We start from the raw sequence: 25,080 nt of genomic DNA, 5'->3' as shown, positions 1-25,080 counted from the left end.
AAACTAGCCGAGGAGCCGGGGAGACAAGCTTTTTGCATCTACAATTGAATTTCATGACATAAACCTCCTATGTCTATTTACCTCCGTGATGATATTTTCACCTGAGGTTTACCATTTGATTGAAAGGATGAAAAGATGTTTTCAGGAAATTGTGATCCCATTAAGCAGCGGGTCGTAAGATATTTCCATAGAGGGCAGCAGATCATTGACCCATGAAAACTGGAAAGTCGTATGTTTTGATTGCTATAGTCACGTGGCAGTACAATCCGAGAAATAAGAGCGTCATGTGTACCTGTTAACACATGCAGACAATAGAACAAGTCAAACGTAGGGAAGGACACATATCAACTCCATCCCTAGCAATACCGAGACACAATGAAGAATACCGTATATGGTATACTATAAATCTAATTCTAGTATATGAAAACATGTTTACACATACAAAATCATACAAAAAAACAAGGTTTGTCTCTGATAAAATGACATCATGATTTTCGAAATTAATTGATAATGCATCGTTAATTTACACAGAAAGATGAGATCAAAGATAATTTTTGTCTGTTTTCAAACGTTAACCTGGCCAAATAAATAACGCCTATCATGAAACAACAAGATGTAATTTAATTTGTATTCCAAGAGAAAGTCCACACAAATTTAAAGGGTTATGACTACCTACCCATGATTCTGGAACATATTAAATACAGATGATTTCACGTGGAAGGTATGTATTGTCTGTCCACCTGGTGGCCGGGGATCAGAAAATTGGACAAGGCACCTCTGTCGTCAAGTGAGAGTGACAGTGGGGTTTGATGCCAAGGACAAGTCACACCAACAGTCGTTAAAAGATGGTACTTGTTGTTGCCATACCTTGTGCTGAACATTAGGGGATAAAACACTTATTTGTTCAGCAAAGCCTACAAGATGTAATCCGTGCAATTAATTGCTATATACCAGCACTATATTAGTGTATATTTTGGTTTATTGATTTATGAATGGGAATTAGATATGGGAATATCAGAGCTCACCATGTACAATGTCAGGAGCAAGTCTAAATGAAAGATTACTTAACATGGAAGCAATCAGACCAAGGGTCATGGTTAGGTAACACTGGGATTCGAACCCAGAACCAGCAATCCTGATAACTAGGGAATACAACTCATATCAGCTGGCAGGCCCATCCTTCACTATAGAGTAAGGGAAGGGAAGTTATTGAAGTATCTATGGTATGCACCACCCACATTACCAGGTATATTCCTATAGTTTCTGAATATACATTTGTCCATAATGACCAGGGATTAAGTTGCCTGTTCCGGTGGTTCGTGTCATACCCTTTGACCCGTGCGGCGCTCGTGTGCACTCTTTATACACAGTGTTAGATTCACTGACAAGGAATGTTGATGGCTTATGACATTATTTTTAGGTCTGCAGACTTAATGGCTAAGGAAGTGTGAAGTAGTAGGACAAATCCTTACCTACCGTCTTTTGTCATCAGCCAATTTAGGAAGCAATTAAGGGCAATTTGAACCTTCCTGAGATCAGGTCAGACCAAGTACGAGACACACCTGTCATAGTCCCCACATCCAGGTACAAGACACAATCATACATACCTGTCATTCATCATCTTGGTCAATCCATCAAATCATTGGTTTTTCTTTGTTTGCTTGTTGTTTATATGCAATCATCAATATTCCAGCTATATGGTGGCGGTCTGTAAATGAATGAGACTAGACAATCCAGTAACATCATGAGCATTGATCTACGCAGTTGGGATACAATGACGTGTTGACCAAGTCAGCAAGCCTGACCACCTGATCATGTTAGTTGGTTCTTAAGACAAGCATCTTCCTTCATTCATCAACTCACTCACTCCATCCTTCATCAACTCACTCAATCTTTCATTCATCAACTCACTCATTCCATCATTCATCAACTCACTCATGCCTTCATTCATCAACTCATTCATTCATCAACTCAATCCTTCATTCATTCATCTCACTCATGCCTTCATTCATCAACTCTCATGCCTTCTCATGCTCATTCATTCATCAACTCACTCATGCCTTCATTCATCAACTCACTCATGCCTTCATTCATCAACTCATTCATTCATCAACTCACTCATGCCTTCATTCATCAACTCATTCATTCATCAACTCACTCATGCCTTCATTCATCAACTCATTCATTCATCAACTCACTCATGCCTTCATTCATCAACTCATTCATTCATCAACTCACTCAATCCTTCAATCATCAACTCATTCATTCATCAACTCACTCATTCCACTGTATGTTTTCCATTTCCAGAGAAGAACTAAACCATTTAATATTCCTTGTTGAAAGTTGACATAGAATTAAGTCCTGTGGTGAACTGGATCCTTTTGATCACTTGGGAGGTGTGTTGTATCTGGAGCTACCTGAAAATGGGGATGTGTCCCACTCCAGAGGAGAACTCCAAAACAGTTGGTTACTCTGTTATGAAACTTGCTATACAGATCAGTCTGGTGCCCTTTATTGATTTGAGATATCATAAAATAACAAACAGCATTACTATTTTCTTTCCCAGAACGGAACATATCCAGTGAATGGGAACCAAAACTGAATTGCACCTGACTGGGGGGATATGTCATCTCCTGATCAATCTCGTTCATCAAGTTACTCGTTCCATCATTTGACAACTCACCCATGCCATCATTTCTCCTCTCTTTCACTCCCACATTCATCCATCAAGTCTTCCATCCACGTTCATACCCCATTACAGACTGAAGGCCTGTGTCTCTACCACGGCCAATAGTAATTCAACAAGTTCCATACTTTAATGATACAAAATTTGTTGTACAAATATTTGCATTCGTGTTTATAAAAAATTGAACATAATGGAAAGAAGATTTGCCACTCAGTCTGTGTCAACATTAACTAATTTTTTTCCGAAAACACCATTCTTTAAATTGTTTCCCAACCCCCTGAGGGTTTTGAAAGCGTATATGCACAAGAGCCGATGTGTTATTATGTAGCTCACAAAGATTTACCTCCCAGAATAAATGAATGTTGGTGAATAGCGATGAAAATTCTTATCGCCCCATCAACATCGAAGTATCGAGGCAGAGGATCAATTTTCAGCTGGTGAAAAGGGGGCATGATGGGTAATTTGGGTTGCCAGCGGAGCGGCAACATCACCAGGTAGCATTAGGTAATTCTAAATAGCCCCACTATCGTGAATCTCTGATTACTTTCTGAAGAATAATCCTGTGATGGTTTGAGCACAGGGAGCTATTTCCACCCCAACACAGCCTGACTGTGGGCCTTTGTGTTGGCCTGATACCAATATATATTCAGTTGACGTTCCACTGAAAAGTTTTTTCGCTTGGGTAAACATATAGAAGTGAAGTCGTTTGAAGTATCCATCAACTTATTGTAAATATATCTTAAAAAATACAAAGGCGATCTTCAGTGCTGTAAATGTCTTCAATTTGAATGTCTTGTCAAAGATTTAGTGTTAATTTTCCAGTCATTGCCAGGAGGTGTAAATAATGGGCCAATGTCGTGACCGCACCTTGCCTTGGTGAAGACATCCTTCTACTTTGCTCTTCATATATTGGTTTTGATGGATTTATGTGGTTATTTATTGGTTCAAATTTATCTTTTTAAAAAGTGTGTCCATATTTATTGTTGGTAAACATTGCTAGATAAGACACTGGATATGTTTAATATAGTATGTTGTCTGGTCTAGACAAGTTAAACAAAATGCATGAAGAATTACATGGGATTGTCAGGTAGTGTACTTGGTTTAAGAGGTTGCAGGGGAAGAACCCAGGATTTATTGTACATTGTATGCGACATATTGTTTTGATATATTGTTTCAATATATTGAATATGTGATATTGTTTCGGTATGTTATTTCGGTGCAGGGGAACATGAAATACGTTAAAAATACCGGGTTGTTGTTAACATGGGATAAGATAGAGAGGACAGAGTTTAAGGTTCACTTGGGATCGGCTAGGAGGATGGGATATAGGGATAAATTGGGATGGGCTAGGGAGAATGGGTTTTAGGGGTTAACTTGGTCTTGGAGGGGGAGTATAGGGTTAACAAGGGATGGGACAGAGAGGATGGGCTTAGGATTAACCTGAGATGGGCTAGGGAGGATGGGTTTAGGATTAAGTTGAGATGGGCTAGGGAGGAAGGGGTTTAGGGGTTAACTAGGGATACACTAGAGAAGATTAGGTTGGGGTTAACTTGAGATGGGCTAGGGAGGATGAGGTTTAGGGGTTAACTAGGGATACACTAGAGAAGATTAGGTTGGGGTTAACTTGAGATGGGCTAGGGAGGATGGGTTTAGGGGTTAACTAGGGATACACTAGAAGATACACTAGAGAAGATTAGGTTGGGGTTAACTTGAGATGGGCTAGGGAGGATGGGGTTTAGGGTTAACTAGGGATACACTAGGGATACACTGAGAGAAGATTAGGTTGGGGTTAACTAGGGATACACTAGAGAAGATGGGCTGAGAGGGAGGATAGAGAGATTAGGTTGGGGGGGAGAGGTTTAGGGGTTAACTAGGGATACACTAGAGAAGATTAGGTTGGGGTTAACTTGAGATGGGCTAGGGAGGATGGGGTTTAGGGGTTAACTAGGGATACACTAGAGAAGATTAGGTTGGGGTTAACTTAAGATAGGGATGGGCTAGGGAGGATGGGGGTTTACGGTTAACTTTGTCTTGGATGGGGGGGGGTATAGGGTTAACTAGGGATGGGACAGAGAGGATGGGTTTAGGATTAACTTGAGATGGGCTAGGGAGGAAGGGGTTTAGAGATAACTTGGAAAGGGCTAGGGAGGATGGGGGTTTTACGGTTAACTTGAGAGTGAGGGGGTGTCATCACTTTGGTCACACAGACACAGTGGGAAGTACTATGGTGGTTATCCCAATTCAGGGTGATATGTGTGTTGGTGCACAATTTGTCAGAGGATCCATTTTGTATGCTGAAAGTTAGTTGATTCTGTTGATGACGCGAGGGAGAACCCATTTCACAAGAACGTAATGTTGTCCAGCAAGGCAACACTAAATATTCAAAATGTTTGCTGCTATGAAGTATCGACAAGACTTGGTCTGATCTAGTTGGCATAACAGATTCTAATGATGTAGACAAGAAACCTTGATGGGTTGTTCCAGGGTGAGTGAGTTTAGATGCCATATCAGCATTGTGTCTGCCATATGACTACAGAAAGAAGTAACAAATGCTGAATGTGTCGACCCTATCCCAACACAAACATGTGCTGGATGTGTCGACCCTATCCCAACACAAACGTGCTGGATGTGTCGACCCTATCCCAACACAAACATGTGCTGGATGTGTCGGCCCTATCCCAACACAAACATGTGCTGAATGTGTCGACCCTATCCCAACACAAGCGTGCTGAATGTGTCGATGTGCCCTATCCCACACAACACAAACGTGCTGAATGTGCCGACCCTATCCCAACACAAACATGTGCTGGATGTGTCGACCCTATCCCAACACAAACATGTGCTGGATGTGTCGACCCTATCCCAACACAAACGTGCTGGATGTGTCGGCCCTATCCCAACGCAAACCTGTGCTGGATGTGGCGACCCTATCCCAACACAAACATGTGCTGGATGTGTCGGCCCTATCCCAACACAAACGTGCTGGATGTGTCGGCCCTATCCCAACACAAACATGTGCTGGATGTGTCGGCCCTATCCCAACACAACAGTAGACTTTGAATGTATTTGAGGAAAATACTGCTTGATTGATTTGAATAATCAATAGTTCAGTTTGCAGACAAGTGACTTTGAGGTGGCTTGTGTCCAACTTGCTAGAACTGTCACTCCCCCTTTAAATCATTAACAAAAGTGATGCCCATGACTCCAAGGCTGTAGGAGTTTACAGATAGGTGTCTGGAGATGTAAATGAGTGGGGAAGGAAGTTACTTAATTAGCATCATGGGGGTGGCGGATGCGTTAATTTTGTTGTGACAATCAGACAATCTATGCATGTAAACTTACCTTGAAGGGGTTTATATCACTTTCCCCACATCTGAATGTTTGGAAAAGGGATTAGAAGGTCACTGGACTGTGGATGTGGGACTATGGTCTGTTCTAATTAGAGTCACTGGTGAATACTTCTCACTGTCAGTAGAAGGGAGCAAAGGCCAAATATAAATTGTGAACTGTTTTAATAAAACAATCTGAGTCAGAAGATCCCCGAATCAACCAGTTTGCAGACTATGTGACAGAGCAGTGGATCAATGGTGACAGAGAAATATGGAAACATTTCGCCACTGTGGGGCCAAGAACAACCAATCATCATCTGGAGGGTTGGCACTGCAAACTGAAGAAGCTTGGTTCGGGCCATCCAACCGTATTTAAGTTCCTTGACTTGATCAAGAATGAACAAGAAGACATTGAACTCACCATCAGAGAGCTCGAATCTGGGGGCAGAAAGGTATGAATTGAGTTAATTAGTTATCCACAGTCAGGGCTGGATATATGTAAATGAGGTTGAGGCATCTGTAGAAGGAACCTGCTAGGTTTCATCAACACGTGTTTGTTTGTTGTGTCATGTTTCCACTAGCTGATATGGAAATTAATCTTCTGTCTTGCTCAGTTTCACAACTCTGGAAGTTAAATGAATCAATAATAAACATCTTCATTTGAAATTTATGAGCCAATTATTTTCAAAGGGAAATGTTTGATGTTAAGTTAACATTTGCTACTTGGAATGCACATAAACTCTGGGGCATATAAAGGGTATTTGAATGTGTAAAGATGATTAAAGACTCTAAATCAGACAATTTCAAAAGTACAATGAAACGCTAATGCTCAAGGTGAACACCAGCGCTTTTTTGGAGCGCATTTTGGGAGACTGGAGAGTTTATAATTACGGAAGCCTCTCACACCACCCTGTCACACCAGCCTCTCACACCTTGTCACACCAGCCTCTCACACCTTGTCACACCACCCTGTCACACCACCCTGTCACACCACCCTGTCTCACCACCCTCTCACACCAACCTGTCACACCACCCTCTCACACCAACCTGTCACACCACCCTCTCACACCAACCTGTCACACCACCCTCTCACACTACCCTCTCACACCCTGTCACACCAACCTCTCACACCACCCTACCCATGACCCTCTCACACTACCATGTCACACCAGCTTCTCATACCACCTTGTCACACCACCCAGTCATACAAACTCTCACACTGCCTTCACACACCAACCTGTTACACCACCCTCTCACACCACCCTCCCACACCAACCTCTCCCACCACCCTCCCACACCACCCTCTCACACCATCCTGTCACACCAAACTCTCTCACCACCCTCTCACACAAGCCTGTTACACCATCCTCTCAAACAACCCTGTCACACTCTCACACCAACCTCTCACACCACCCTCTATCACCACCCTGTCACACAACACTCACACCACCCTCTCACGCAAGCCTGTTATACCACCTTCTCACACAACCCCGTCACACAACATTCTCACACCAACCTCTCACACCGCCCTTTCACCATCCTGTCACACCAAACTCTCACACCACCCTCTCACACCAGCCTGTCACACAACACTCTCACACCAACCTGTCTCACCAGCATGACACACCACCATTTCACACCATTCTCTCACACCACCCTCTCACACCACCTTGTCACACCAGTCTGTTACATCAACCTCTCACACCACCCTATCACACAACCCTCTCCCACAACACTCTCACACCACCTTGTCACACAACACTCTCACACCAACCTGTGACACACAACCCTCTCCCACAACACTCTCACACCACCTTGTCACACAACACTGATGGGTGGGGTAATAATGGTTCAGCAGTATGAGCACTCACAGGTAGCATGGGTTGTATACTCTATATCACATGGGTGGGGTAATAATGGTTCAGCAGTATGAGCACCCACAGGGTGCATGGGTTGTATACTCTATATCACATGGGTGGGGTAATAATGGTTCAGCAGTATGAGCACTCACAGGTAGCATGGGTTGTATACTCTATATCACATGGGTGGGGTAATAATGGTTCAGCAGTATGAGCACTCACAGGGTGCATGGGTTGTATACTCTATATCACATGGGTGGGGTAATAATGGTTCAGCAGTATGAGCACCCACAGGGTGCATGGGTTGTATACTCTATATCACATGGGTGGGGTAATAATGGTTCAGCAGTATGAGCACTCACAGGTAGCATGGGTTGTATACTCTATATCACATGGGTGGGGTAATAATGGTTCAGCAGTATGAGCACTCACAGGGAGCATGGGTTGTATACTCTATATCACATGGGTGGGGTAATAATGGTTCAGCAGTATGAGCACTCACAGGGTGCATGGGTTGTATACTCTATATCACATGGGTGGGGTAATAATGGTTCAGCAGTATGAGCACTCACAGGGTGCATGGGTTGTATACTCTATATCACATGGGTGGGGTAATAATGGTTCAGCAGTATGAGCACCTCACAGGGTGCATGGGTTGTATACTCTATATCACATGGGTGGGGTAATAATGGTTCAGCAGTATGAGCACTCACAGGGTGCATGGGTTGTATACTCTATATCTGGGTGTTGGGGTGGGGTAATAATGGTTCAGCAGTATGAGCACTCACAGGGTGCATGGGTTGTATACTCTATATCACATGGGTGGGGTAATAATGGTTCAGCAGTATGAGCACTCACAGGGTGCATGGGTTGTATACTCTATATCTATATCACATGGGTGGGGTAATAATGGTTCAGCAGTATGAGCACTCACAGGTAGCATGGGTTGTATACTCTATATCACATGGGTGGGGTAATAATGGTTCAGCAGTATGAGCACTCACAGGGTGCATGGGTTGTATACTCTATATCACATGGGTGGGGTAATAATGGTTCAGCAGTATGAGCACCCACAGGGTGCATGGGTTGTATACTCTATATCACATGGGTGGGGTAATAATGGTTCAGCAGTATGAGCACTCACAGGTAGCATGGGTTGTATACTCTATATCACATGGGTGGGGTAATAATGGTTCAGCAGTATGAGCACTCACAGGGAGCATGGGTTGTATACTCTATATCACATGGGTGGGGTAATAATGGTTCAGCAGTATGAGCACTCACAGGGAGCATGGGTTGTATACTCTATATCACATGGGTGGGGTAATAATGGTTCAGCAGTATGAGCACTCACAGGGTGCATGGGTTGTATACTCTATATCACATGGGTGGGGTAATAATGGTTCAGCAGTATGAGCACTCACAGGTAGCATGGGTTGTATACTCTATATCACATGGGTGGGGTAATAATGGTTCAGCAGTATGAGCACCCACACAGGGTGCATGGGTTGTATACTCTATATCACATGGGTGGGGTAATAATGGTTCAGCAGTATGAGCACTCACAGGGTGCATGGGTTGTATACTCTATATCACATGGGTGGGGTAATAATGGTTCAGCAGTATGAGCACCCACAGGGTGCATGGGTTGTATACTCTATATCACATGGGTGGGGTAATAATGGTTCAGCAGTATGAGCACTCACAGGTAGCATGGGTTGTATACTCTATATCACATGGTTGGGGTAATAATGGTTCAGCAGTATGAGCACTCACAGGGTGCATGGGTTGTATACTCTATATCACATGGGTGGGGTAATAATGGTTCAGCAGTATGAGCACTCACAGGTAGCATGGGTTGTATACTCTATATCACATGGGTGGGGTAATAATGGTTCAGCAGTATGAGCACTCACAGGGTGCATGGGTTGTATACTCTATATCACATGGGTGGGGTAATAATGGTTCAGCAGTATGAGCACTCACAGGGTGCATGGGTTGTATACTCTATATCACATGGGTGGGGTAATAATGGTTCAGCAGTATGAGCACTCACAGGTAGCATGGGTTGTATACTCTATATCACATGGGTGGGGTAATAATGGTTCAGCAGTATGAGCACTCACAGGGTGCATGGGTTGTATACTCTATATCACATGGGTGGGGTAATAATGGTTCAGCAGTATGAGCACTCACAGGGTGCATGGGTTGTATACTCTATATCACATGGGTGGGGTAATAATGGTTCAGCAGTATGAGCACTCACAGGGTGCATGGGTTGTATACTCTATATCACATGGGTGGGGTAATAATGGTTCAGCAGTATGAGCACTCACAGGTAGCATGGGTTGTATACTCTATATCACATGGGTGGGGTAATAATGGTTCAGCAGTATGAGCACTCACAGGGTGCATGGGTTGTATACTCTATATCACATGGGTGGGGTAATAATGGTTCAGCAGTATGAGCACTCACAGGGTGCATGGGTTGTATACTCTATATCACATGGGTGGGGTAATAATGGTTCAGCAGTATGAGCACTCACAGGGTGCATGGGTTGTATACTCTATATATCACATGGGTGGGGTAATAATGGTTCAGCAGTATGAGCACTCACAGGGTGCATGGGTTGTATACTCTCTATATCACATGGGTGGGGTAATAATGGTTCAGCAGTATGAGCACTCACAGGGTGCATGGGTTGTATACTCTATATCACATGGGTGGGGTAATAATGGTTCAGCAGTATGAGCACTCACACAGGTGCATGGGTTGTATACTCTATATCACATGGGTGGGGGGTAATAATGGTTCAGCAGTATGAGCACTCACAGGGTGCATGGGTTGTATACTCTATATCACATGGGTGGGGTAATAATGGTTCAGCAGTATGAGCACTCACAGGTAGCATGGGTTGTATACTCTATATCACATGGGTGGGGTAATAATGGTTCAGCAGTATGAGCACTCACAGGTAGCATGGGTTGTATACTCTATATCACATGGGTGGGGTAATAATGGTTCAGCAGTATGAGCACTCACAGGGTGCATGGGTTGTATACTCTATATCACATGGGTGGGGTAATCTGGTTCAGCATTATTCTTTTTATGTGTGTGTGTCCATCCATGACAGACTGGCTCCACCTGAGATAAGGTACCTGTAAAATTCTGAATAGCCACACAGAAATAGGAGAAGCTCACAATGGGAGAATCTTATTATGTTTTTCCGATATGGTCCAAACTTCCGATAATGGTGCAATGCCTACTCTGTTAGTGTCGGCGTTAGGTAAAATATGAGACCGCCATGGTGGTGGAGCATGAAGGGTACAATCGAGAGAGATTATCAACGTCTTTACAGTATGTAACAGTCAGCTGACAATTTCAAAGGGTATTGTAAATATTAAATTGCGCAAGAAAGTTTTGAAAAAAGTCTTTGGTGAAGAAGCTTTAAGTTGCTGCTCTCATAAAATGACAATGTGCCTTTGTTAAAGGGAAATTTCCAGAATTTTTCTAAAACTTAACTGCTGTAATTTTTAAAAAGTTAAATATGATCATAATTTTGGTAACTTGGTATTTGAACTATGTATTTGACATAGATGAACCCGCTGGTACAGGGAACAGCTAGTTTACCTTTATAATACCATGGTAAACTTGTAGTTGTTTCACCCTAAATGTTGCTCTGGTTATTGAGCTTGACTTTTTCTAATGTGTCTGTCTGAAGATTAGGTCAAATAAATACTGATTTCACCTGATGTTCTGATTTCACCTGTCAGGGCTCCAGATAAGGGCCATATCGGCGTATGTACGGATAAAAAAATATGCACGATACGGTAGGAAATAATTTAGGAAGCGTAGCAGATACGCTCCACTACAATGGTGTACGGTCTAAGCATCATTTACAGACGTATTTATCTGAAAAAGTATTGTTTTATTGTTTATTGACCTGTTTACGCAAGCCTAGCAATGGTGTGGTGCAAATATGAAATGAAACACAAGATTACTGATACTCCATTAAATTCCATTCAGTACTCTAAATGTTCTGTTAAGTTTTTCCAGTACTCCTATATTGAAAAAATAAGGAGTACGTACTCCTGATGTTGAAAAATTATCTGGAGCCCTGCCTGTTGTTCTGATTTCACCTGATGTTCGGATTTCACCTGTTGTTCGGATTTCACCTACTCTTCTGATGTTCTGATTTCACCTGATGTTCACCTGTTGTTCGATTTCACCTGTTGTTCGATTTCACCTGACTTCACTGATTTCACCTCACTTGTTCTGATTTCACCTGATGTTCTTATTTCACCTACCTGTTGTTCGGATTTCACCATTTCACCTGATGTTCGGATTTCACCTGATGTGATTTCACCTTCGGATTTCACCTCGGATGTTCTGATTTCACTGATGTTGTTCTGATTTCACCTGATGTTCTGATTTCTGTTTTCACCTGATGTTCTGATTTCACCTACTGTTCTGATTTCACCTGATGTTCTGATTTCTGATGTTTGATTTCACCCTGTTCACCTGATGGATTTCACCTGATGTCTGATTTCGGATTTCACCTGATTTGTTGTTCTGATTTCACTTGTTCTGATTTCACTTGTTCTGATTTCCTGATTTCACCTTTGCCTGTTCTGATTTCACCTGATGTCACCTGATGTTCTGATTTCACCTACTGTTCTGATTTCACCTGATGTTCTGATTTCACCTGATGTCGGATTTCACCTGATGTTCTTGATTTCACCTGATGTTCTGGATGTCTGACTTCACCTGATGTTCTGATTTCACTTGATGATTTCACCTTTCGGATTTCACCTGATGTTCGGATTTCACCTGATGTTCGGATTTCACTTGTTCGGATTTCACCTGATGTTCTGATTTCACTTGTTCTGATTTCACCTGATGTTCTGATTTCACCTGATGTTCTGATTTCACCTGATGTTCTGATTTCACCTGATGTTCGGATTTCACTTGTTCTGATTTCACCTGATGTTCTGATTTCACCTGATGTTTTGATTTCACTTCTTCTGATTTCACCTGTTGTTTGACTGAACATAATTCCTTAACATGTTCATGTAAAAGTCCAAAGGAATGAAGTGATGGATGATAACTCTCATCATCTGCTACATGTAAAATATGTTCGTAACAGCTGTTCCCATCAACCAGGTGTTCAAATTTATTCATCATGTTACAAGTTCATTTGCATTTTGACACAACAGGTTCTCTATCAGAGAGAGGACTTGTCTCTTATCATAATCCATCACTTGCCAGTGTAGTATATGTCATGTATATTCAATCTAGATAAATACAATCCAACAGGTGCCCCTTACCTCCACAACTTCCTACAGGAGAGACACAACACAGTCCAAAAAAAGTTTTACTATATTTTGATGTGTTGGATTTACCCTGTGCCCAGTGAAGCAAAACCACCAGTGACTTGTTACACACAGACTTCACAGATACCTTGTTGTTTTCTTTATGTCTTTGCAGTTTAATGTCTCAACATTGTCTCCACAAGCGACAATTGGTTCTTAAAAATATGCACAGTATATTATGATAGTTGTACAGTGATCTTTGTTACACAAATAGAAGCAATGCCTGTATGATACATGTAGAATGATAACTGTTGTATTCCCCAGGTCACCAACCTCTGTATGTTACATGTAGAATGATAACTGTTGTATTCCCCAGGTCACCAACCTCTGTATGCTACATGTAGAATGATAACTGTTGTATTCCCCAGGTCACCAACCTCTGTATGTTACATGTAGCATGATGACTGTTGTATTCCCCAGGTCACCAACCTCTGTATGTTACATGAAGAATGATAACTGTTGTATTCCCCAGGTCACCAACCTCTGTATGTGACATGTAGAATGATAACTGTTATATTCCCCAGGTCACCAACCTCTGTATGTTACATATAGAATGATAACTATTATATTCCTCGGTTCACCAACCTCTGTATGTGACATGTAGAAAGATAACTGTTGTATTCCCCAGGTCACCAACCTCTGTATGTGACATGTAGAAAGATAACTGTTATATTCCCCAGGTCACCAACCTCTGTATGTTACATGTAGAAAGATAACTGTTGTATTCCTCGGTTCACCAACCTCTGTATGTTACATGTAGAATGATAACTGTTGTATTCCTCGGTTCACCAACCTCTGTATGTTACATGTAGAATGATAACTGTTGTATTCCCCAGGTCACCAACCTCTATATGTTACATGTAGAAAGATAACTGTTGTATTCCCCAGGTCACCAACCTCTGTATGTTACATGTAGAAAGATAACTGTTGTATTCCTCGGTTCACCAACCTCTGTGTATGTTATATGTAGAATGATAACTGTTGTATTCCTCGGTTCACCAACCTCTGTGTATGTTATATGTAGAATGATAACTGTTGTATTCCTCGGTTCACCAACCTCTGTATGCTACATGTAATAAGATAACTGTTGTATTCCTCGGTTCACCAACCTCTGTCGGTACATGTAGAAAGATAACTGTTGTATTCCCCAGGTCACCAACCTCTGTGTATGTTACATGTAGAACTGATAACTGTTGTATTCCTCGGTTCACCAACCTCTGTATGTTACATGTAGAATGATAACTGTTGTATTCCTCGGTTCACCAACCTCTGTATGTTACATGTAGAATGATAACTGTTGTATTCCTCGGTTCACCAACCTCTGTATGTTATATGTAGAATGATAACTGTTGTATTCCCCAGGTCACCAACCTCTGTATGTTACATGTAGAATGATAACTGTTGTATTCCTCGGTTCACCAACCTCTGTATGTTACATGTAGAATGATAACTGTTGTATTCCTCGGTTCACCAACCTCTGTATGTTACATGTAGAATGATAACTGTTGTATTTCCTCGTTCACCAACCTCTGTATGTTACATGTAGAACCTGATGTTACATGTGATAACTGTGTTCCCCAGGTCACCAACCTCTGTATGTTACATGTAGAATGATAACTGTTGTATTCCCCAGGTCACCAACCTCTGTATGTTACATGTAGAATGATAACTGTTGTATTCCCAGGTCACCAACCTCTGTATGTTACATGTAGAATGATAACTGTTGTATTCCCCAGGTCACCAACCTCTGTATGTTACATGTAGAATGATAACTGTTGTATTCCCCAGGTCACCAACCTCTGTATGTTACATGTAGAATGATAACTGTTGTATTCCTCAGGTCACCAACCTCTGTATGTTACATGTAGAATGATAACTGTTGTATTCCTCGGGTCACCAACCTCTGTATGTACATGTGAAAGATAGTAAAGATAACTGTTGTATTCCCCAGGTCACCAACCTCTGTATGTTACATGTAGAATGATAACTGTTGTATTCCCCAGGTCACCAACCTCTGTATGTTACATGTAGAATGATAACTGTTGTATTCCTCGGTTCACCAACCTCTGTATGTTATATGTAGAATGATAACTGTTGTATTCCCCAGGTCACCAACCTCTGTATGTTACATGTAGAATGATAACTGTTGTATTCCTCGGTTCACCAACCTCTGTATGCTACATGTAGAAAGATAACTGTTGTATTCCTCGGTTCACCAACCTCTGTATGTTACATGTAGAAAGATAACTGTTGTATTCCTCGGTTCACCAACCTCTGTATGTTACATGTAGAATGATAACTGTTGTATTCCTCAGGTTCACCAACCTCTGTATGTTACATGTAGAATGATAACTGTTGTATTCCCCAGGTCACCAACCTCTGTATGTTACATGTAGAATGATAACTGTTGTATTCCTCGGTTCACCAACCTCTGTATGTTACATGTAGAATGATAACTGTTGTATTCCTCGGTTCACCAACCTCTGTATGTTATATGTAGAATGATAACTGTTGTATTCCCCAGGTCACCAACCTCTGTATGTTACATGTAGAATGATAACTGTTGTATTCCCAGTTCACCAACCTCTGTATGCTACATGTAGAATGATAACTGTTGTATTCCTCGGTTCACCAACCTCTGTATGTTACATGTAGAATGATAACTGTTGTATTCCCTCAGGTTCACCAACCTCTGTATGTTACATGTAGAATGATAACTGTTGTATTCCTCGGGTCACCAACCTCTGTATGTTACATGTAGAAAGATAACTGTTGTATTCCCCAGGTCACCAACCTCTGTATGTTACATGTAGAATGATAACTGTTGTATTCCCAGTTCACCAACCTCTGTATGTTACATGTAGAATGATAACTGTTGTATTCCTCGGGTCACCAACCTCTGTATGTAGAATGATATTCCTCGGTTCACATGTAGAATGATAACTGTTGTATTCCTTGTATTCACCAACCTCTGTATGTTACATGTAGAATGATAACTGTTGTATTCCTCGGTTCACCAACCTCTGTATGTTACATGTAGAAAGATAACTGTTGTATTCCTCGGTTCACCAACCTCTGTATGTTACATGTAGAATGATAACTGTTGTATTCCCCAGGTCACCAACCTCTGTATGTTACATGTAGAATGATAACTGTTGTATTCCCAGGTCACCAACCTCTGTAACCTAGAATGATAACTGTTGTACATCACCAACCTCTGTATGATGTAGAATGATAACTGTTGTATTCCAGGTCACCAACCTCTGTATGTTACATGTAGAATGATAACTGTTGTATTCACCAGGTCACCAACCTCTGTATGTTACATGTAGAAAGATAACTGTTGTATTCCCCAGGTCACCTGTATGTTACATGTGTATGATACATGTAGAAAGATAACTGTTGTATTCATGTAGGGTCACCAACCTCTGTATGTTACATGCTACATGATAACTGTTGTATTCCCCAGGTCACCAACCTCTGTATGTTACATGTAGAAAGATAACTGTTGTATTCCCAGGTCACCAACCTCTGTATGTTACATGTAGCATGATAACTGTTGTATCCCCAGGTCACCAACCCCAGGTCACCAACCTCTGTGTAGGTCACCAACCTCTGTGTATGTTACATGTAATAAGATAACTGTTATATTCCCCAGGTCACCAACCTCTGTGTATGTTACATGTAATAAGATAACTGTTGTATTGCTCAGGTCACCAACCTCTTTGTATGTTACATGTAGAATGATAACTGTTGTATTCCCCAGGTCACCAACCTCTGTGTATGTTATATGTAGAAAGATAACTGTTGTATTCCTCGGTCACCAACCTCTGTATGTTACATGTAGAAAGATAACTGTTGTATTCCCCAGGTCACCAACCTCTGTATGTTACATGTAGAATGATAACTGTTGTATTCCCCAGGTCACCAACCTCTGTATTACATGTAGAAATGATAACTGTTGTATTCCCAGGTCACCAACCTCTGTATGTTACGTGTAGAATGATGACTGTTGTATTCCCCAGGTCACCAACCTCTGTATGTTACATGTAGAATGATAACTGTTGTATTCCCCAGCCCAGGAACCCTGAGATGCTGCATATCCCAGACCAGGGACACGTATATAGCATTGGATGAAAGATAACTGTTGTATATCCTATGAAAATATGCCCTTATTGTTGTATGAAATACGGTAGCATCCATGGTTACACTTGGTTTAAGATGAAACTCTACCCTTTCATTATAGAGTTACCTTTCTTTACAATCACTCTTCTGTCCAAAGGACTTGATAGGGATGGAGAAACTCACCTTTATAATTACATGTTTTGGCTCTCAACGCTTGACAGAGTTTGTCCAATTAAAATACGGATCATGTGCGTTCTATACAATAGTTTGTCTATTGTGTGTACATTTCAAAAGACAAGTTTGTTAAATAATCTGGGGACAATCACACCATGAGACACATATCGGTTGTAGGTATCGTTTGTTCCTTGTCCCATGTGAGTCATCGACGAGGCGATTTCCTTCCTTGATATACGATATACTGTAATCATTCTGTACATGCAACTCGTCAATTTCACTCATCAACATCAACTTTCGTCCTTATTTCCTCAAATGTATTTAAGTCGAGTTATACGTGACAGTGACAAGACAAATCTAGTGTGCTTAAACACTGACAAGTTTCTATCAAATTTCATTTTTTGGTCATATCATTTTGTATGGGAATATTCATATTTGTAGGCACACACATAATTTACATTTAACAGATGTGTCAAAAAAAGTTACTATTTTCAACTCTTGAATTTGTTATTTGAAATTATCAGTGATAAACATACTTTGTGACACGTTTGGTAGTCATTTATAGATGATGCCCTTTTACTTTGTACTTGTCAAAAGAACTAACTTTTAATGAAAATAAGTTGACCTTTGATGATGTTACAGTGTAGGTAGAGGATGACTCACTCACTTGGTCACTCACTCACTCACTCACATCCATGTGTTATTGGGAATATTTTAAATAATGCATTGATTCCATGTTGAAAGATATCTGTGTGACTACCCTGAGATCTGCTGAAAGCATTGTCCTTCCTGCAGCTGGAAGCTATTGTCAATGTTACAAAACATGTCTGTACATAATCAGTGTTACTTTATTTTAACAATAATGAAATTGAGGAAGGATAGGATTTCAAAAGCTGTGCGTAACTAATTTCAACATTACATGAATCATTTTTATCACTCTAACATCAAGTTTTGTTCATTAATTGTTTGTATTACCATAGTGTTGTAGTGTTATGTCATCTTCCTTTGTCTAATTACCACTTGTGTTAATTTGGTTCATATCCAGTTAAGGTCAAAGGTTAATAAGGAGATCAGCCTGATGACCAACATTTTGCCCACGTCCAGTTGGCTAGCTTCCTCTGTCACTTGAAGAGAACACTTCTCTGGGTGACTTGTTGCTATGGCGACTTTGATTATTTGACTTGTTACTGTAAATGTTGTAAATGTTGATATTCCTGTGATCCTGACAGAGCTGGAAGCCAAGATTGCAGCATTGGTAATTAGAACAACAATACACTTCTTAGAAAAACTGATGCTAGTTTTTTGCTAGGATAAGTCAAGTGAAAATATCAAATTCAAAATGAGCTTTGTCATGACATCAATTTCAACATGGTTGTTGCAAGAGTGAGTGAGTTAAGTATTACGCCGCACACAGCAATATTCCAGCTATATGGCGGCGGTCTGTAAATAATCGAGTCTGGACCAGACAATCCAGTGATCAACAGCATGAGCATCGATCTGCGCAATTGGGAACCGATGACATGTGTCAACCAAGTCAGCGAGCCTTGACCACCCGGCCCCTCTTGTTTAAAGAAGTGGCATCTACCACACGACAATCTCATATAACCTAATTCTGTGAGATGAGTGTTGATTTATTTCATCGGAGGACTCTTCACGTGTAGACCTGTGCATGTCGGTGACGCATCAGATTCCTGAGGTGGATGCACTTCTCACGGCACATTGTTATCTGTATCTTGTTTATTGGCTGAAAAGCAGGCCTTCTGACCCCAGTTTTAGTTTTATGAACCTCATAATATCATATATGTCATCATAAATCTATGGTTATATTTGGACGAGGATCATACAAAGCTTGTATATTTCTGTTGATGTTTATTTTGCCTTTGCAAAAATGAGATCATATATTTCATTGTCCTGTTGTTTTTGTCAATAATATTAGACTCTTTGATGATCGGTTCCAAAGTGTGTTTCCCTGTCCAATTCTTTTGGGTTTGATAGTGATTTTTTTCAAATGTTGATAGTTAGGTGTTGTTGGGTTAGGCCATGCTCCACCGCCATGATCCTGTTCTGTCAAGTCCTTAGCTGAGGTGAAGCAGGGGTTTTGACAAGCTGCTTCCCCTAGAGGTTTCCACTCGGGGTTTTGACAAGCTGCTTCCCCTAGAGGTTTCCACTCGGGGCTTTGACAAGCTGCTTCCCCTAGAGGTTTCCACTCGAGGTTTTGACAAGCTGCTTCCCCTAGAGGTTTCCACTCGGGGTTTTGACAAGCTGCTTCCCCTAGAGGTTTCCACTCGGGGTTTTGACAAGCTGTTTCCCCTAGAGGTTTCCACTCGGGGTTTTGAATAGCTGTTTCCCCTAGAGGCTTCCACTAGGAGTTTTGACACAGCTGTTTCCCCGAGAGGCTTCCACCAGGAGTTTTGACAAGCTGCTTCCCCTAGAGGCTTCCACTAGGAGTTTCATCGAGCTGCTTCCCCTAGAGGCTTCCACTAGGAGTTTCGACGAGCTGCCAACCCTAGAGGCTTCCACCAGGAGTTTCGACAAGCTGCCAACCCTAGAAGCTTCCACTAGGAGTTTCGTCGAGCTGCTTCCCCTAGAGGCTTCCACTAGGAGTTTCGACAAGCTGCTTCCCCTAGAGGCTTCCACCAGGAGTTTTGACAAGCTGCTTCCCCTAGAGGCTTCCACTATGAGTTTTGACAAGCCGCTTCCCCTAGAGGCTTCCACTAGGAGTTTTGTCAAGCTGCTTCCCCTAGAGGCTTCCACTAGGAGTTTTGACAAGCTGTTTCCCCTAGAGGCTTCCACTAGGAGTTGTCACAAGCTGCTTCCCCTAGAGGCTTCCACTAATAGTTTCGACAAGCTGCTTCCCCTAGAGGCTTCCACTAGGAGTTTCGACAAGCTTCTTCCCCTAGAGGCTTCCACTAGGAGTTTTGACAAGCTGTTTCCCCTAGAGGCTTCCACTAGGAGTTGTCACAAGCTGCTTCCCCTAGAGGCTTCCACCAATAGTTTCGTCAAACTGCTTCCCCTAGAGGCTTCCACAAGGAGTTTTGACAAGCTGCTTCCCCTAGAGGCTTCCACTAGGAGTTTCGTCAAGCTGCTTCCCCTAGAGGTTCCACTAATAGTTTCGACAAGCTGCTTCCCCTAGAGGCTTCCACTAGGAGTTTCGACAAGCTGCTTCCGCTAGAGGCTTCCACTAGGAGTTTTGACAAGCTGCTTACCCTAGAGGCTTCCACTAGGAGTTTCGACAAGCTGCTTCCCCTAGAGGCTTCCACTAATAGTTTCGACAAACTGCTTCCCCTAGAGGCTTGCATTAGGAGTTTTGACAAGCTGCTTCCCCTGGAGGCTTCCACTAGGAGTTTTGACAAGCTGCCTCCCCTAGAGGCTTCCACTAGGAGTTTCGATAAGCTCCTTGCCCTAGAGGCTTCCACTAGGGGTTTCTATAAGCTGCTTCCCCTAGAGGCTTCCACTAGGAGTTTTGACAAGCTGCCTCCCCTAGAGGCTTCCACTAGGAGTTTTGACAAGCTCCTTCCCCTAGAGGCTTCCACTAGGAGTTTCGATAAGCTCCTTCCCCTAGAGGCTTCCACTAGGAGTTTCTATAAGCTGCTTCCCTAGAGGCTTCCACTGGGAGTTTTGACAAGCTGCCTCCCCTAGAGGCTTCCACTAGGAGTTTTGACAAGCTCCTTCCCTAGAGGCTTCCACTAGGAGTTTCCGATAAGCTCCTTCCCTAGAGGCTTCCACTAGAGTTTCTATAAGCTGCTTCCCCTAGAGGCTTCCACTAGGAGTTTTGACAAGCTGCCCCCCTAGAGGCTTCCACTAGGAGTTTTGACAAGCTCCTTCCCCAGAGGCTTCTACTAGGAGTTTCTGATAAGCTCCCTTGCCCTAGAGGCTTCCACTAGGAGTTTCTATAAGCTGCTTCCCCTAGAGGCTTCCACTAGGAGTTTTGACAAGCTGCCTCCCCTAGAGGCTTCCACTAGGAGTTTTGACAAGCTCCTTCCCCTAGAGGCTTCCACTAATAGTTTCGATAAGCTCCTTCCCCTAGAGGCATCCACTAGGGGTTTCAACCAGCTGCTTCCACTTGGGTTTCAACTAGCTGCTTCCACTAAAGGCTTCCACCAGGGGTTTCAACAAGCTGCTTGCACTAGAGGTTTCCACTAGAGATTTCAACCAGCAGCTTCCACTAGGGATTTCCAATAGAGATTTCCACCAGAGGCTTCCCTAGGAGTTTAGACAAGCTGCTTCCCCTAGAGGCTTCCACTAGGGGTTTCCACTAAAGGTTTCCACTACGAGTTTCGACAAGCTTCCCATAGAGACTTCCACTACAGGTTTCCTTCAGGAGTTTCAACAAACTGCTTCCACTAGAGGTTTCCACTGGGGGCCTCCACTTGGGGTTTGAACAAGCTGCTTCCACTTGGGGCTTCCACTGGGGGTTTCCAATAGAGATTTCCACTAGAGGCTTCCCCTAGGAGTTTCGACAAGCTGCTTCCACTAGAGGCTTCCACTAAAGGTTTCCACAAGGAGTTTTGACAAACTACTTCAACTAGAGGTTTCTGCTAGGGGCTTCCACTGGGGGTTTCCACACTGGTATGTGTATATCAAGGGTGATGACTTTAATGAGCCCTCGTGAAGATGCACAAGATGAGTTGTGCCATGGACTGTGTGGTCATGCTAGAACATTGAGTTGATGCATGCCATTGTATCGCAGTTGTATAACTCTGTGACAAGGACTGTGTGCCCTGGCTTCATCAGTTCCATCTCATGCCATCTACGGCTGGTCTGCCTGGTCCAGACTTGAACAAGGTGGCCTGCTGATGTAACCTGGTCCAGACTTGAACATGGTGGGCCTGCTGATGTAGCCAGGTCTGCCTGGTCCAGACTTGAACATGGTGGGCCTGCTGATGTAGCCAGGTCTGCCTGGTCCAGACTTGAACATGGTGGGCTTGCTGATGTAGCCAGGTCTGCCTGGTCCAGACTTGAACATGGTGGGCCTGCTGATGTAGCCAGGTCTGCCTGGTCCAGACTTGAACATGGTGGGCCTGCTGATGTAGCCTGGTCTGCCTGGTCCAGACTTGAACATGGTGGGCCTGCTGATGTAGCCTGGTCTGCCTGGTGGTCCAGACTTGAACATGGTGGGCCTGCTGATGTAGCCAGGTCTGCCTGGTCCAGACTTGAACATGGTGGGCCTGCTGATGTAGCCTGGTCTGCCTGGTCCAGACTTGAACATGGTGGGCCTGCTGATGTAGCCAGGTCTGCCTGGTCCAGACTCTGAACATGGTGGGCCTGCTGATGTAGCCAGGTCTGCCTGGTCCAGACTCTTGAACATGGTGGGCCTGCTGATGTAGCCTGGTCTGCCTGGTTCAGACTTGAACATGGTGGGCCTGCTGATGTAGCCAGGTCTGCCTGGTCCAGACTTGAACATGGTGGGCCTGCTGATGTAGCCAGGTCTGCCTGGTCCAGACTCTGAACATGGTGGGCCTGCTGATGTAGCCTGGTACAGACTTGAACATGGTGGGCCTGCTGATGTAGCCAGGTCTGCCTGGTCCAGACTTGAACATGGTGGGCCTGCTGATGTAGCCTGGTCTGCCTGGTCCAGACTCTGAACATGGTGGGCCTGCTGATGTAGCCTGGTCTGCCTGGTTCAGACTCTGAACATGGTGGGCCTGCTGATGTAGCCAGGTCTGCCTGGTCCAGACTTGAACATGGTGGGCCTGCTGATGTAGCCTGGTACAGACTTGAACATGGTGGGCCTGCTGATGTAGCCTGGTACAGACTTGAACATGGTGGGCCTGCTGATGTAGCCAGGTCTGCCTGGTACAGACTTGAACATGGTGGGCCTGCTGATGTAGCCTGGTCTGCCTGGTCCAGACTTGAACATGGTGGGCCTGCTGATGTAGCCTGGTCTGCCTGGTACAGACTTGAACATGGTGGGCCTGCTGATGTAGCCAGGTCTGCCTGGTCCAGACTTGAACATGGTGGGCCTGCTGATGTAGCCTGGTACAGACTTGAACATGGTGGGCCTGCTGATGTAGCCTGGTACAGACTTGAACATGGTGGGCCTGCTGATGTAGCCAGGTCTGCCTGGTACAGACTTGAACATGGTGGGCCTGCTGATGTAGCCAGGTCTGCCTGGTCCAGACTTGAACATGGTGGGCTTGCTGATGTAGCCAGGTCTGCCTGGTCCAGACTTGAACATGGTGGGCCTGCTGATGTAGCCAGGTCTGCCTGGTACAGACTTGAACATGGTGGGCCTGCTGATGTAGCCAGGTCTGCCTGGTACAGACTTGAACATGGTGGGCCTGCTGATGTAGCCTGGTCCAGACTTGAACATGGTGGGCCTGCTGATGTAGCCTGGAGAGTAATGAGGTGTGAAACAATATCCACTCTATAAAACTGACACATGTTCAATCATAACTCCTTATGCTTGCTTGTATTGTGAGACCAAATGCTAATTATTACGGTAATGAAATATCTTGTGTATGCTGATTGGTGGTATGATGTTTCCGACCCATGGCGTCGTGGTGGAGCGGAGTGGAGTAGACTGCACTCAAGTATCTCAGGAAGTTCCATGATAGAGTCACCCTAGGCCGAGTCATCGGTATTTCCTAACTCGAAATACATCGCCAGGAAAGTAGTATTTCAAAGTGGTCAGTGTGATGGTGTAACAAACGCTGACTGATTGATGTCGTACATATACAATGGGTGCTCTATGACACAAAGCTCACTAACTGCATGTGAAATATTCAGCTAGGTTTGGTTTCCATTCCAAGATATTTGTAGGTTATACATGATATGTCCAAATTGTTTGTCTTGAACTCTCTGCCTTGCAGAATGTCTTTACAAGGCACTGTGCTGAATTAATTTTGGGTGATCACTTTTGAAGGGCAATTTTGTGTTTATATGTAGTTGAAGTGTCCTGAAGTCAAATAGGACTGAAATATTTTATTTCGCAATTAATTGATGAAGTTCATAAATTGCTGAAGGCCACTATGGCACATGGCATCTGCTACCCTGAAATGTTAAAGAACATGTAATTCTTTCATATTACACTAGTTAACCTGTCATACTATGCAGGCTGCTTTAGTAATATTTCTTTAACTTCTTTTGGCTCTCAACGCTTGACAGAGTTTGTCCAATTAAAATACGGATCATGTGCGTTCTATACAATAGTTTGTCTATTGTGTGTACATTTCAAAAGACAAGTTTGTTAAATAATCTGGGGACAATCACACCATGAGACACATATCGGTTGTAGGTATCGTTTGTTCCTTGTCCCATGTGAGTCATCGACGAGGCGATTTCCTTCCTTGATATACGATATACTGTAATCATTCTGTACATGCAACTCGTCAATTTCACTCATCAACATCAACTTTCGTCCTTATTTCCTCAAATGTATTTAAGTCGGAGTTATCGTGACAGTGACAAGACAAATCTAGTGTGCTTAAACACTGACAAGTTTCTATCAAATTTCATTTTTTGGTCATATCATTTTGTATGGGAATATTCATATTTGTAGGCACACACATAATTTACATTTAACAGATGTGTC

At 43.1% G+C, this 25,080-nt stretch overlaps 2 long non-coding RNA genes across 3 annotated transcripts in view; one reads left to right on the top strand and one right to left on the bottom strand.

The window, feature by feature from the left end:
• The window catches only part of LOC124260521, an 81,936-nt gene extending 64,281 nt beyond the window's left edge, over positions 1-17,655 (bottom strand). The window contains exon 1 of one of the 2 annotated variants that reach the window (XR_006894114.1): positions 17,556-17,655. This is a non-coding gene — a long non-coding RNA (uncharacterized LOC124260521). The remainder of the gene's footprint in view (positions 1-17,555) is intronic. The other variant, XR_006894115.1, reaches the window with a different exon arrangement.
• Positions 1-25,080, top strand: part of LOC124260529 — an 88,334-nt gene that overhangs the window by 32,936 nt on the left and 30,318 nt on the right. The gene's annotated exons all lie outside the window — the stretch shown is intronic.

Source organism: Haliotis rubra, unplaced genomic scaffold (genome assembly GCF_003918875.1).
Source record: "Haliotis rubra isolate DU_JTF1 unplaced genomic scaffold, ASM391887v1 Scf119, whole genome shotgun sequence".
NCBI lineage: Eukaryota > Metazoa > Mollusca > Gastropoda > Lepetellida > Haliotidae > Haliotis > Haliotis rubra.
This window is presented reverse-complemented; position numbering and strand designations above follow the sequence as displayed.